Below are 11,390 nucleotides of genomic sequence, written 5' to 3'. Positions count from 1 at the left end.
TACAATAGAGCTATACAGAGGGACTAGCTTTTTTTTGCTAGACCAACAAATCAGCAGTTTTCCCTCAAATTTTGCTTCTTCAGCTTTGATGGATAGGTTAATGAAAAGTTTAAGACTTGTCTGTGAACCTCCCACTCTATAAAGCGGAAAAGAAACTTTCAGTTGCATATCCAGCTTACCTTATCTCAGAAGAACTGGGGGACAAGTTTCTGAGTCAGATATCACAAAAAGGCTTTTTAAAAGATGCTTTCAGGAATGTGACTAGATCTGCTGTCAAAGGCAACCTGCAGTGCCCTCTGAGTCAATGCCACTGCCGTTAACACTAGTAATCCCCAGGAGTCATGACCAAATCCAATGCTACCTCAACAAAAGGTCCCTTCCAGGGCTTCAAGTTCTTTATAAGGCAACTGTGCTAGATGGTCTCCCCATAATATCTAAAGTATTGCTATTTTTATTTCATCCTGTAGCCTGATTATCTTAAGTATCACTAAAATTACATCGACTTCAGTGGTATTAGTCTCTCCCATATGTTATATAGCTGTTATGTACCAACTATAAGTATGGTTTATGGAAATGGTTTCTTCTTTAAAGAAGAAAATAGTTACTAATATATAAGGCTGCACCCTGGACAATTTGTGCTGAAATTCACTAAAATGCTGACAAGCTCCCTTTCATTTTGCTAGCCACCTATTTACATAAAAAAGCAAATATTTGAAATATCTATGACTCTCTGGACATTTAGAAAGCCTATGCAATATAGTCAAAGCCCACTAGAGATTTTTTTTTAATGTAAAAAAGAAAAATAAAGTCGTGTGTAAATATTTCCATAATCATCTATGCAAATCAGAAATATTTTTCCTAATTGTGCTTCAAAAGTAATAAAAGTAGTCTGTGGGATTACATGCTGAATTCTTTGTGGCCCTCTTGAACAGGGATGCTGTGTGAAGTATGAGTGTCTGAACTAACTGGTCTCTTGCATGTCTAGAAACAGAAAGGGTAGGAATTAATAGAGAAAAAATGTTGTTTCAAAGGACAGGTTTTGGTTAGGTAGTGATTGTCTACTTCTAGTATTATCTTTTACCAACTTATTAAAGATCAATAGCTTATTATTTAATACAATTCCTTGAAATATTTCTAGCATTTTTTCATATTGGTTTTTCACATCGAACAGCAATCACATAATCCCTCAGTGCATTTTCAGTGCATTTCTGCATATTAATTCCTACTGCTGTGTAATTTTTACAAACTTTCTTAAAATTTCTTTCTTAGTGAGATGCAGATATCTTTAGGTTACTACAAATTCTGGAGGAAAAATGCATGTGAAGATGTGAACAAATACTTGGTTCATTAACAATTCTGTGTGAATTCTTTTTCTAGCTTTATTATTAAAAAATAGCAAATAGTTTTATCCTGACTAGTAGATATTAGTTTTGTTTCTTTTCCTTCAGTTGTAAGTTAGAAGCCCACTTGCTGTCTACCTTTAATCATACCATTTAATAAAGAAGAATGAGTGGTTTTCAGGAAAGAAAGACAGCTTTGAGTAGTGATTATCAATCCTGCTCTAAACCATTCAAGCAAAAAGCTCTTATTAAAGTGTCAGCAGCATGCAACACCAATTCTATGGCTTCCTTGTTTTTCACTTGGGTTTTGTGGAGCAGGGTCCTGCAGTTTTACACAGGCTCGTTGAGATCTTGGCATCATGAAAAGTATACTGCCATGGAAGAAAATAGAGCCACAAGGTGAGGGTCTCATTAGATTTCTATCTTGGGAACACTGTCTGAATTTGAACTGCAGGTTTTGATACTTTTTACTCTTTCCTGATTTAGTAGTACTAAATAGCACATTTAAACTGTTGTGAGCAGCACCTATGTGCAATATGAAAAGAACACATAATTTAAGCAAAAAAACCCAAAAAAAGACTATTATTTTGCTTGAATTGACATAACAGCGTAATTCAAATGCTCCTCACTATTGAGTAACCAAATGCATTATTTTCATTTTTCATTCTATTTAAAATATCGCTAATATTACAGTGTTATTGTGTTTTCATAAATAAAAATATTAGAGCTTTGTTTGTAATAATTTCTGAATGGCACTAAAAAAATACAATAAATAATCATTTGGAACATCATGTTTTAAGTAGAGTGGCTCAGGATTTTTATTTTTTTTTTCCATTTATCAGTTGGAAATGTAGTTTCCTTAAAACTGCTGGTTTGTACAAGAAAATTCTGGGTTTAATCTTCTTTTGGGAAGAAAAAAATAATTAAACTGAAGGTCTTGATTTAGAAAGGGCATTCCAGGGTGAAACTATTTCATGTGTCAAATTGACTACGATACTATGGTTTAGGTTATCTAGCAGAAACTTGTGTCAGGTCTCACAAGAATTCTAGCACAATTTCCTCAAGTCATCATTCTCTGCATTGTTCTCTTTCTTTAGACTGCCTTTTCTGTGGTACAGTTGTGTCCTGCAACTCTGAAACATTGCTTCAGAGGAGCTATAGATTAACACTGGAGCACAAGCCATAGAGAAGAAAGAGAGCACAAGACACTTGAATTACAGTATTTGGGCAGCACAGGCATTGCAGGTACATTCAGTGCATACAGGTCAAGATGAATTGAACCAAGGAAAACCACTTTACTTCTAAAAGTAAAAACTGAACATTTTGATTTTTCTGAATCAAATTTCTTTCTAATATTCCAGGCCAGTATTGATGATAATTTTTTTTTTTTTTTAACAGAGATTTTAAAAAAAGGTTTATCTGAACTCAGTAAAAGAGTAAAGATTTGATTCAAATCTTTAATGAATGAGTCAAAATATAGGCAGAATAAATAGTAATTTTGTACCTGTAGGCTCTGATCTTACAGTGATCCAAAGCACCAAAGTACCAAAGATCTGAGTGAGGGTCTGTCCATGTGCCAGTCAATGCAGGCTCAGGTTGTCAGGGAGGTGAATCACCTTATGACTCAAAAGAAACAAAGATCTCGGTATAGCTTATAAGACCTTGGTAAACTGTTTAATTTTTCTGTTTTCAATAAATTGTCTTTGAAAAATGGAATGGAAACTTAACTTAATCTCTTCCTCTTAGATATAAGATGATAAATTCATCAATGCTTGTAAGATGCTGAGGTGTTAAGGTGTTTTGGTAATACCTATAAACACACTGTGAGCAATACACCTGTAGCATGCATACAGAGGACAGTTCTCAAGTCTCTGATGCTGAATGTCTATTAAAATAAATGCCTTTTAACTGTAAAATCCACTCTAGATCAGTTATTCACATATAAATAACAGCTATTGGACATGCAAAGTTTATTAATAATAGTAGGAAAGTAATGCTTTTCTTATGTTGTTTCTGCGTTTGTACCTCTGACTCAATTTCTTCAGTTAATATACTACCGAATAAAAATTACCACGGTAGGCTGTAGGTGCACCATCAACAGGCTGATCAAGGGACTGAGAAATTCATGCGTAACAGGTCTATAAATACAAACTAAATAGCCTCATCTGGGTGAGTACTAGGGGATGGACAGCAAACAATGGCCAGGCTTGAACATGCTTTCTAATGGCATCTCCCATTGCCATTGTCAGAGACAGAATGAAAATACACCCATTTTCCTTTTAAGTCTTCTCAGTTATGCTCCACTGCCATGTGATGGGCGCTTTCAATTTTATTATGCCCAGATCTGAAAATTGAGCAAGACTATTGCCAGTGATCGCACACAGCTTTCTTTATCACCTTCAAAAAGTTGCCTAGTCTGAGTTCTAGGAGATTGTCTGGGATTTGCACTTGTTACAGAGGAAACATCTGAAAGCATCTGAAATAGGCAAGTCTTAATGGAAAGCAGTCAGCCTTAACACTAATGTTAAACATTACGGTTTCCACTTTCTTACATTCACAGCTGTGTAACCATTAGGAAAAAAATGAATGCAGCCCTTGGGTCATTGGGGATTTTTGCTTTTTGCCATCAAAATCAGAACATATTTTAATTCAACAGACTGTCAGTAGTCTCAAGGTGATGGGATACACATCCTGTAACCATCCCACACTGAAACATGAATGTCCACGGCCTGGTCTGACAGAAGCTCACCAGTCTCAGCTCTTATTTTGTTCTATCACCATTTGTGATTTGCAGAGTAGCTCTGTAATTGTTTTTATTAATACAATTTCTTCAAAAAGAAAATATCACTAGCATCAGTGTGTGAAAACTACTATGGTGTCTTCCTTAACATTTCATTTCTCTAAGAAAAGCCTGTGTAGATAGGATACACTTTTAATAGCTGCATAAGCCCACTGGAGAATAAAGTGACAGGTCTAATATGTGACAGACTTGCAGCACCTCACAGCACTTTACATGTGTGCATTTCAGTGTAATATACCACAAGCTGTGCCATACCAGATACCATAAATGTTTCAGACAAAATCATCTGCAAAAGTTTCATCTCAAAAGTTCCACTGGCTTCATAATGCACACCATGACCTAAGAGCTTGCAGGACAAAGTTAGCATATATAATGAAACACCGAAACACAATGTGCCCTGATTTCCCTTATACTGAGGCACCAAAAAAAATTAACTATGTCAATTTTTAATTTTGCATTCAATTGAGCTCTCCATCAAAATCATCTGTGACTAGATTGACTCACTGGATGTTTTAAGGTTCTGAAACTATAGCTTGTTACTTCCTCATTTATCCTTAAGATTATTTCCATGATTAAATTTAGCTAGAGTTAATATATTTTGACTTGGAACAGGCCTTTGACACTAATATTTGATGACAGGGATGAATTTTCTTCAAGGCATTACTTCTTTCTTCTTTTGTCCTCAGTAAGTACTTTTAAAGAGAGTCGGCCATGTGGAACCCCTGGAGTATGAACATAAAGAAGTGAGGAGTATAGGATTCACAGTAAAGCACACAAGCAATATTCAAGAGAACAGGGCTGAGGTGAAAAGTTCATGTAAAACCGGGCAATATGGCAAATTCTTGGCAATATATTTTGCCATGTTTTGATTTGCAGGTGAAAAGAGAAAGAGAAGGTGAAACTGCACTAATTCTGGGAAGTGCTTTAGACCTCAGCACCATTCATTTGAGTCATTACAAGAAAAATCCAGTGCACACAAAGTTATAGAGTTAGATTCTACATCCCCAATGATGAACAGTACCTGACTACATCAGCAGCCCCTCTCAGCTCACCAGGAGATGCTGAATAGTAAAGCCTAGTGGTTTAAAGGACTGGACAATGCAGTCTCATCCAACTTGTGCATTATTCAGTCAAATTGCCTCTGTTAATGAAAAAGGGAACTGAAGGGACTCAACACAGGATCAACTCTACTGCTATATTGCCTGACAAATGGCCATTCTAACCCTAAGACCTCTCGGTAATGAGGATTCAACAGCCTCGCAGCTGATGCAAGTCCTTTAATTGCTACTGGAAAGTTGAAATTATAGTTTTCTCATTTTTTTGCATATTCTCATCCTTTGTAAATGCAGAGAGCACATAAGCCTTTTTTAATGTACCTTTTAAATATCATAGGATGGGCTGCGTTGGAAGGGCCCTTCAAAGATTATCTAATCCAACCCTCTGGGCTTCCAATTCATCCTGCCTTACTGAAGTTTATTGGATTCTGTGAGGACATGGGAACCAAGATTTCCGCTACTCTGCTCTGGTGAGACTCCACTCGGAGCACTGCGTCCAGCTCTGGAGTCCTTAGTACAGGAAAGATATGGACCTGCTAAAGAGAGTCCAGAGAACGGCCACAAAAATAGTCAGAGGGATGGAGCATCTCTCCTGTGAGAAAAGGCTGAGAGAGCTGGACTTGTTCAGCCTGGAGAAGAGAAGACTCTGGGGAGACCTTACTGGCCTTTCAGTTCTTAAATGGGGCCTATAAGAAAGATGGAGAGAGAAGTTTTAGCAAGGTCTTTAGCAAGACCTTGTTGTGATAGGATGAGGGGTAATGGTTTTAAACTGAAAGAGGAGAGATTCAGGCTGGACATGAGGAAAAAAATCTTTAGAATTAGAGCGGTAAAACACTGGAACAGGTTGCCCAGAGAGGTGGTGGATGCCCCATCCCTGGAGACATTCAAGGCCAGGCTGGATGTGGTTTTGGCAACCTGATCTAGTTGAAAATGTCCCTGCTCATTGCAGGGGTATTGGACTAGATGACATTTGAAGGCCCTTTACAACCCAAGCTATTCTATGATTCTATGATTCCTTTTATCTTCAGATTGACTTGTTTATCTTTAGTAGCTTGAAACATGTAAGTCCTCCTGAGTGCCCTTCTCACTTTATTAATCAAAGACTTAGAAAATTTAAGAATATGTATATAGACTGTATCCTGCGGGTTTTGGTTTTTTTTTTTTTTGCTTTTTCAGTTAACTTTATTTATAATATTACTATTATCGTTCTTGTTATCTGCTTATAATATTTGCTTGGCCCAATACACATTCTCATTTATCCTGCATAAAACTTTTAGAGAACACTAGTAATTTTTTAGCGTAAACACAGCTAATGGCACTCTATTCCATTCTTTTCATAGTTCGGCTATGCAAAGTACCTCAGTGAAAAGAACAACCCAGCTAACTTCACAAGAATGATTAACGTAAAAGCCAATTCACAAAGTTCTGCCACAACAGTCCCTTAGGGAATCCTGCAAGTAATGATAGAACAAATTTCAATTCCGTACATTTTTTTCAACCTTGGGTATTTTGTATCACTTTAATAGATTTTTCTCTCATAAGGATTTCTCTTTTTTGTGATGAATACTGCCATAGATACATGTGAGGTAATGTCCACATGTAAGGCAAGAGCAGTTATTTCTGCTCCAAGGCTTTTCAGGTGGTCCTAAACAGCTCTTTGCAGCTGGCATAAGCTGAGTTATTTTAGGACTTCTTCTTGCTGGGGCAGCTGTAAATTGACTTATGGACTCATGTAGCGAACTTAGGGTAGGCATTTGAAGAGTATCAGCTCCAGACGGCTTAGTTTGTAATCTCACTGCAGTGCGGATAAATTGCCAGGACAATTAAAAGCAGAGGCAGAAGTCAAAGTATCATGTCTGCTATACCATCATTAACATAATTTAGTGAGAGATTTTCATGCATGGATGGTATTGTGGCAACTCTTAACTAAGAATACGAGTTAAATGCAGTGAAAGCATAACCTAACACTCAGCCAGTTCCTACATTTATTGATATGACAGACATGCACTCTCTAACAAGCTAGCTAACACTTGCAAAGAGCATGTTTTTCAACAAGGTGCTCTGCGGTGAGATGACCAAGGGTGAGGTTTTAGTTAGCATTCAGATATATATGTTGCACAGGTAACTTTCAAATAGCCCTTTAAGAAAAGCAGGGCCTTTAGTGACAGAACAATGGGCAGAAAAAGGTAGATTCAGTCTAGATACAAGGAAGAATTGCTGTACAATGTGGGTGGTGAAACACTGGCACAGGTTGCCCAGAGAGGCTGAAGATGCCCCATCCCTGGAAACATTCAGCGTTAGGCTGGATGGGTCTCTGACCAACCGGATCTAGTTGAAGATGTCCCTGCTCATTGAGACTAGATAACTGTCAGGGTTTAAACCCAGCCAACTAAGTACCACACAGCCCCTTGCTCATCCCCCGCCCTTCCCTCCTCCCCAGGTGGGATGGGAAGAATCAAAAGAATGTAAAACTTGCAGGTTGAGATAAGAGCAGTCCAGTAACTAAAGTACAATATTATAATAATAATAATAACAATAATAATAATAGAAATAACAAGGGGAGAATATATAAAATCAAAAGGGAAAGGAAAAAACCAACAATAAACACAAGTGATGCACAATATAATTGCTCACCACCCGCCGACTGATACCCAGTCCGACCCAAGGAGCAATCTGCCCTTCCAGGTGACTCTCCCCGGTTTCTATACTGGGGGGAAGCATGGGCATGACTGGGAATGACATGCTGTGGTATGGAATATCCCTTTGGCTAGTTTGGGTCAGGTGTCCTGTTTCTGCTTCCTCCTGGCTTCCCATGCCCCTCCTCACTGGCAGAGCATGAGACTGAAAAGTCCTTGATCAGGGTAAGCATTACTTAGCAACAACTAAAAACATCAGTGTGTTATCAGCATTGCTCTCAGACTAAAGCCAAAACATAGCACTGCACCAGCTACTAGGAAGAAAATTAACTTTATGCCAGCTGAAACCAGGACAATGACCTTTAAAGGTCCATTCAACCCAAACCATTCTATGACTAGATAATTCTATGATTCTATGAAAATTTCTCTGTAATCACACCCGGTCCATTAATAACTGGCAACAATAGAATGTCTTTTATGAGCTGACTGAAATCTGCCCAAAAAAACAGTTGAGTTCCTGTCCCTGCATTTCCAACTGAAATTCACCCTAAACCCCACCAATCTGAGTTCACTGTTCTTCTAATTGCCAACCTAAACTTCTGAGCAGTTGATACCTGGTTTTGTGCCTGCATTCTTCTTCACTTTTAAAACAGAGATCTCTTTTTCTTGCTAAGCCAACCTGCTGACTTTGCGTAGAGGCATACAAAATAATTTTAAGTATATTAGCTCATGGACCTAAATTGTGACAGAAAAAAAAAAAAATCACAGAATAATAATTTTCTCCTGAGACAGGAAATGCCATAGTCCTTATTCTACCATCCCTGAAAACCACACTGTACTGTAGCATCGCAGCTGACATTGGACTTGACAAATTACAGTAAGAACAGCAGAGATTCCTTCCATAGCCCCAGCTGCAACTTTTCAAAATAATCTTCCTGTTGAATACAATTCAGTTGCTCAATATTGATGCAGACTCGTGGACCAAAAAAATGCTAATATTTCTGCGTATGCCAAACACAAGTGTAAACTAGGAGAGGAGTGGCTGGAGAGCAGCTCTGGAGAAAGGGATCTGGGGGTGCTCATCGACAGCAGGCTCAATGTGAGTCAGCAATGTGCCCTGGCAGCCAAGGGGGCAAACTGCACCCTGCGGTGCATCAAACACAGCAGATCCAGTCAGTCAAAGGAGGTGATTATCCCACTGTATTCAGCACTGGTGTGGCCTCATCTTGAGTACTTTGTGCAGTTCTGGGCCCCACAGTTCAAGAAGGATGTGAAGGTCCTTCAATGTGTCCAGAGGAGGAAAGCAACAATGCTGGAAAGAATGTCCTGTGAGGAGTGGCTAAGGACTTTGGGCTTCTCTAGTTTGGAGAAAAGGAGGGGTGACCTCATTGCTCTCTACAGCTTCCTGAGGAGATGAGGTGGAGAGGGAGGTGCTGATCTCTTCTCTCTGGGATCCAGTGACAGGACACATGGGAATGGCTCAAAGCTGCTCCAGGGGACATTCAGACTTGACATCAGGAAGCTTTTCTTTACCAAGATGGTGGTCAAACACTGCAACAGGCTTCCTAGAGAGGTGGTCAACATCCCAAGCTTTTCAGTATTCCTGAGACATTTGGACAATGCCCTTAATAACATGCTTTAACTTTTGGTTGGCCCTGGGGTGGTCAGGCAGCTGGACTAGATGATCTTTGCACGTCCCTTCCAACTGAAATAGTCTATTCTGTTCTGTTCCACCAGCTGCAAAACCTTCTGTTTGTATCTACCTGAATGCTGTCATGTAAGTTTTCCCAGGAAGAGTCACCCTGCCCTGAGAAAAAGGTCTCCAGACAACTTCAGAGCAGCCTCAGTTGCTATGCAGAAAAACATAACAAAAGAGTTGCTCGGCCACTCCTTGTTACATACACATAAAAGTCAGTATTTCATGCTGTCAGACAGTAACAAAACACCTGTGTTCAGGGCAGGGATCTGGTCTGGCTTTTTTACAGCTCTGCCAAGCCTACAGGTCGCAGCTCAGCAGGCTTACTCATTTCTACAGCTGCAGCTGGCACCTAGAAAGTTAAACAACCCAGCCGCTCCAGAAAAGAAAAACCAGGCAGAGAGCAAACAGGAGAGTGAATACAGAGGAAAGAGCTGGAGAGAGACAGATAACGAGAAAGCAGCTGAGTGAGTGCGAGGAGGTAGTAAAGCAAAAGAAAGGGTGGGGAAGGGTTATTCCTGATAGTTATAAGGGACTGAACAGGTTGAATTTGTCTAAGGAGCGTGACAGAAGGTACGGAGAATCAAAAACACAGTTAACGTACAAGGGGAAAACAATTACTCCGTTCTGAAAGCGCCAACTGTTTACTTAAAGAATCAAACCCTGTTCTTAATGTACTCCTCAGTTTGTTCATTTTTCCTCCCAAGGGTCCTGGTCCTGCAAGCACTTAGAAGCTGGCAACTGTACCTAACACAACCACTCTGGTAACAAGGGCTGCTTGAGGGTTAGGAACCCTCTCTGTGATATGCATTTTTTTTCCACAGAATATGCATTAACCATTATATATTGTGAATGACTAAGTGTAATTTTGATATATCCATGCTCAGCCTCAATACATGACTTTCTACTGGGATCTTTTCCCCCAAATCAAGTGGCAGCTGGGGCCACGGTGCAGTAAAGAATCTTTAAACAACGAAGAAAAGACTAATGACATAATTTCAATGTGAAATATTTGCATGCTAGCGTCATACAAATCATACATTAATTTCAACATTTTGTTACTAAGTATATGCACTGGATTTTGCACCTTCGCACTGTTTGCTAGGTACTGCACTTGTCTCAGTTGATTTAATCGCTTGTCTAAAGAAAGAAACTGTACTTTTCTAGCAACAAAAACCAAAACCCAGAGCTGCAGTAAAGTTACCTTTGCTTTCGTCAGAAGTGGAAATGGATTCTGCCGGTCTGATCCAAAGCATGTCCTTTTCTCCACCCCAGGGAAGCCTGCAATCGCTTGGCCCTCCTATGAAGCATTACTTGGCATGAGAGGGTGTGACAGGCAGATCTGGGGGAAAGGCAAGGTTTCAGAGTCACCAAGGCACTGTCTCTTTAGCCAAGGTAACTCCGTGCAATGGTAACTCACTAGAATACCTGTGCTGACAACTATTATCCCTGCAAGCAAACACTCTCCCTCCTGAGAATAGTCAGGTTGGTTCAGATGATAATGTATTTGCTCTTAAAAGCTTATCAAAAGAATCTAGACATAGATGTTTGTACTTTGAAGAAAGAGCAACCTGGTGCATGCCTCCCACCTGAGGAAGCCCCTTTCCTCACCAGGCGCTGAAGAAGGGTGCAGCTGCTTTTATGGTTTGAAAAGCAAAGATAACTTCCTCTTTGTTCTGTTTGGTGAACTCTGAACTGCTGCTGTCTCCAGGGGGAAAACAAAGATACAGCGCTTCATGTATCCTCCTGTTCAAACTGATTGTAGGGGCAGAACTGCGGCTTGGCAATAGGAAGAGCAGTATTTAGCAGCTACCAGGTTAAAGCAGAGGAAAGGCAGAAAGAAATTCGACTTCAGTGGTCAGT

This window comes from Strigops habroptila, chromosome 1 (genome assembly GCF_004027225.2).
Source record: "Strigops habroptila isolate Jane chromosome 1, bStrHab1.2.pri, whole genome shotgun sequence".
Lineage (NCBI taxonomy): Eukaryota > Metazoa > Chordata > Aves > Psittaciformes > Psittacidae > Strigops > Strigops habroptila.
The sequence above is the reverse complement of the archived record's forward strand: the minus strand, read 5'-3'. Positions refer to the sequence as shown.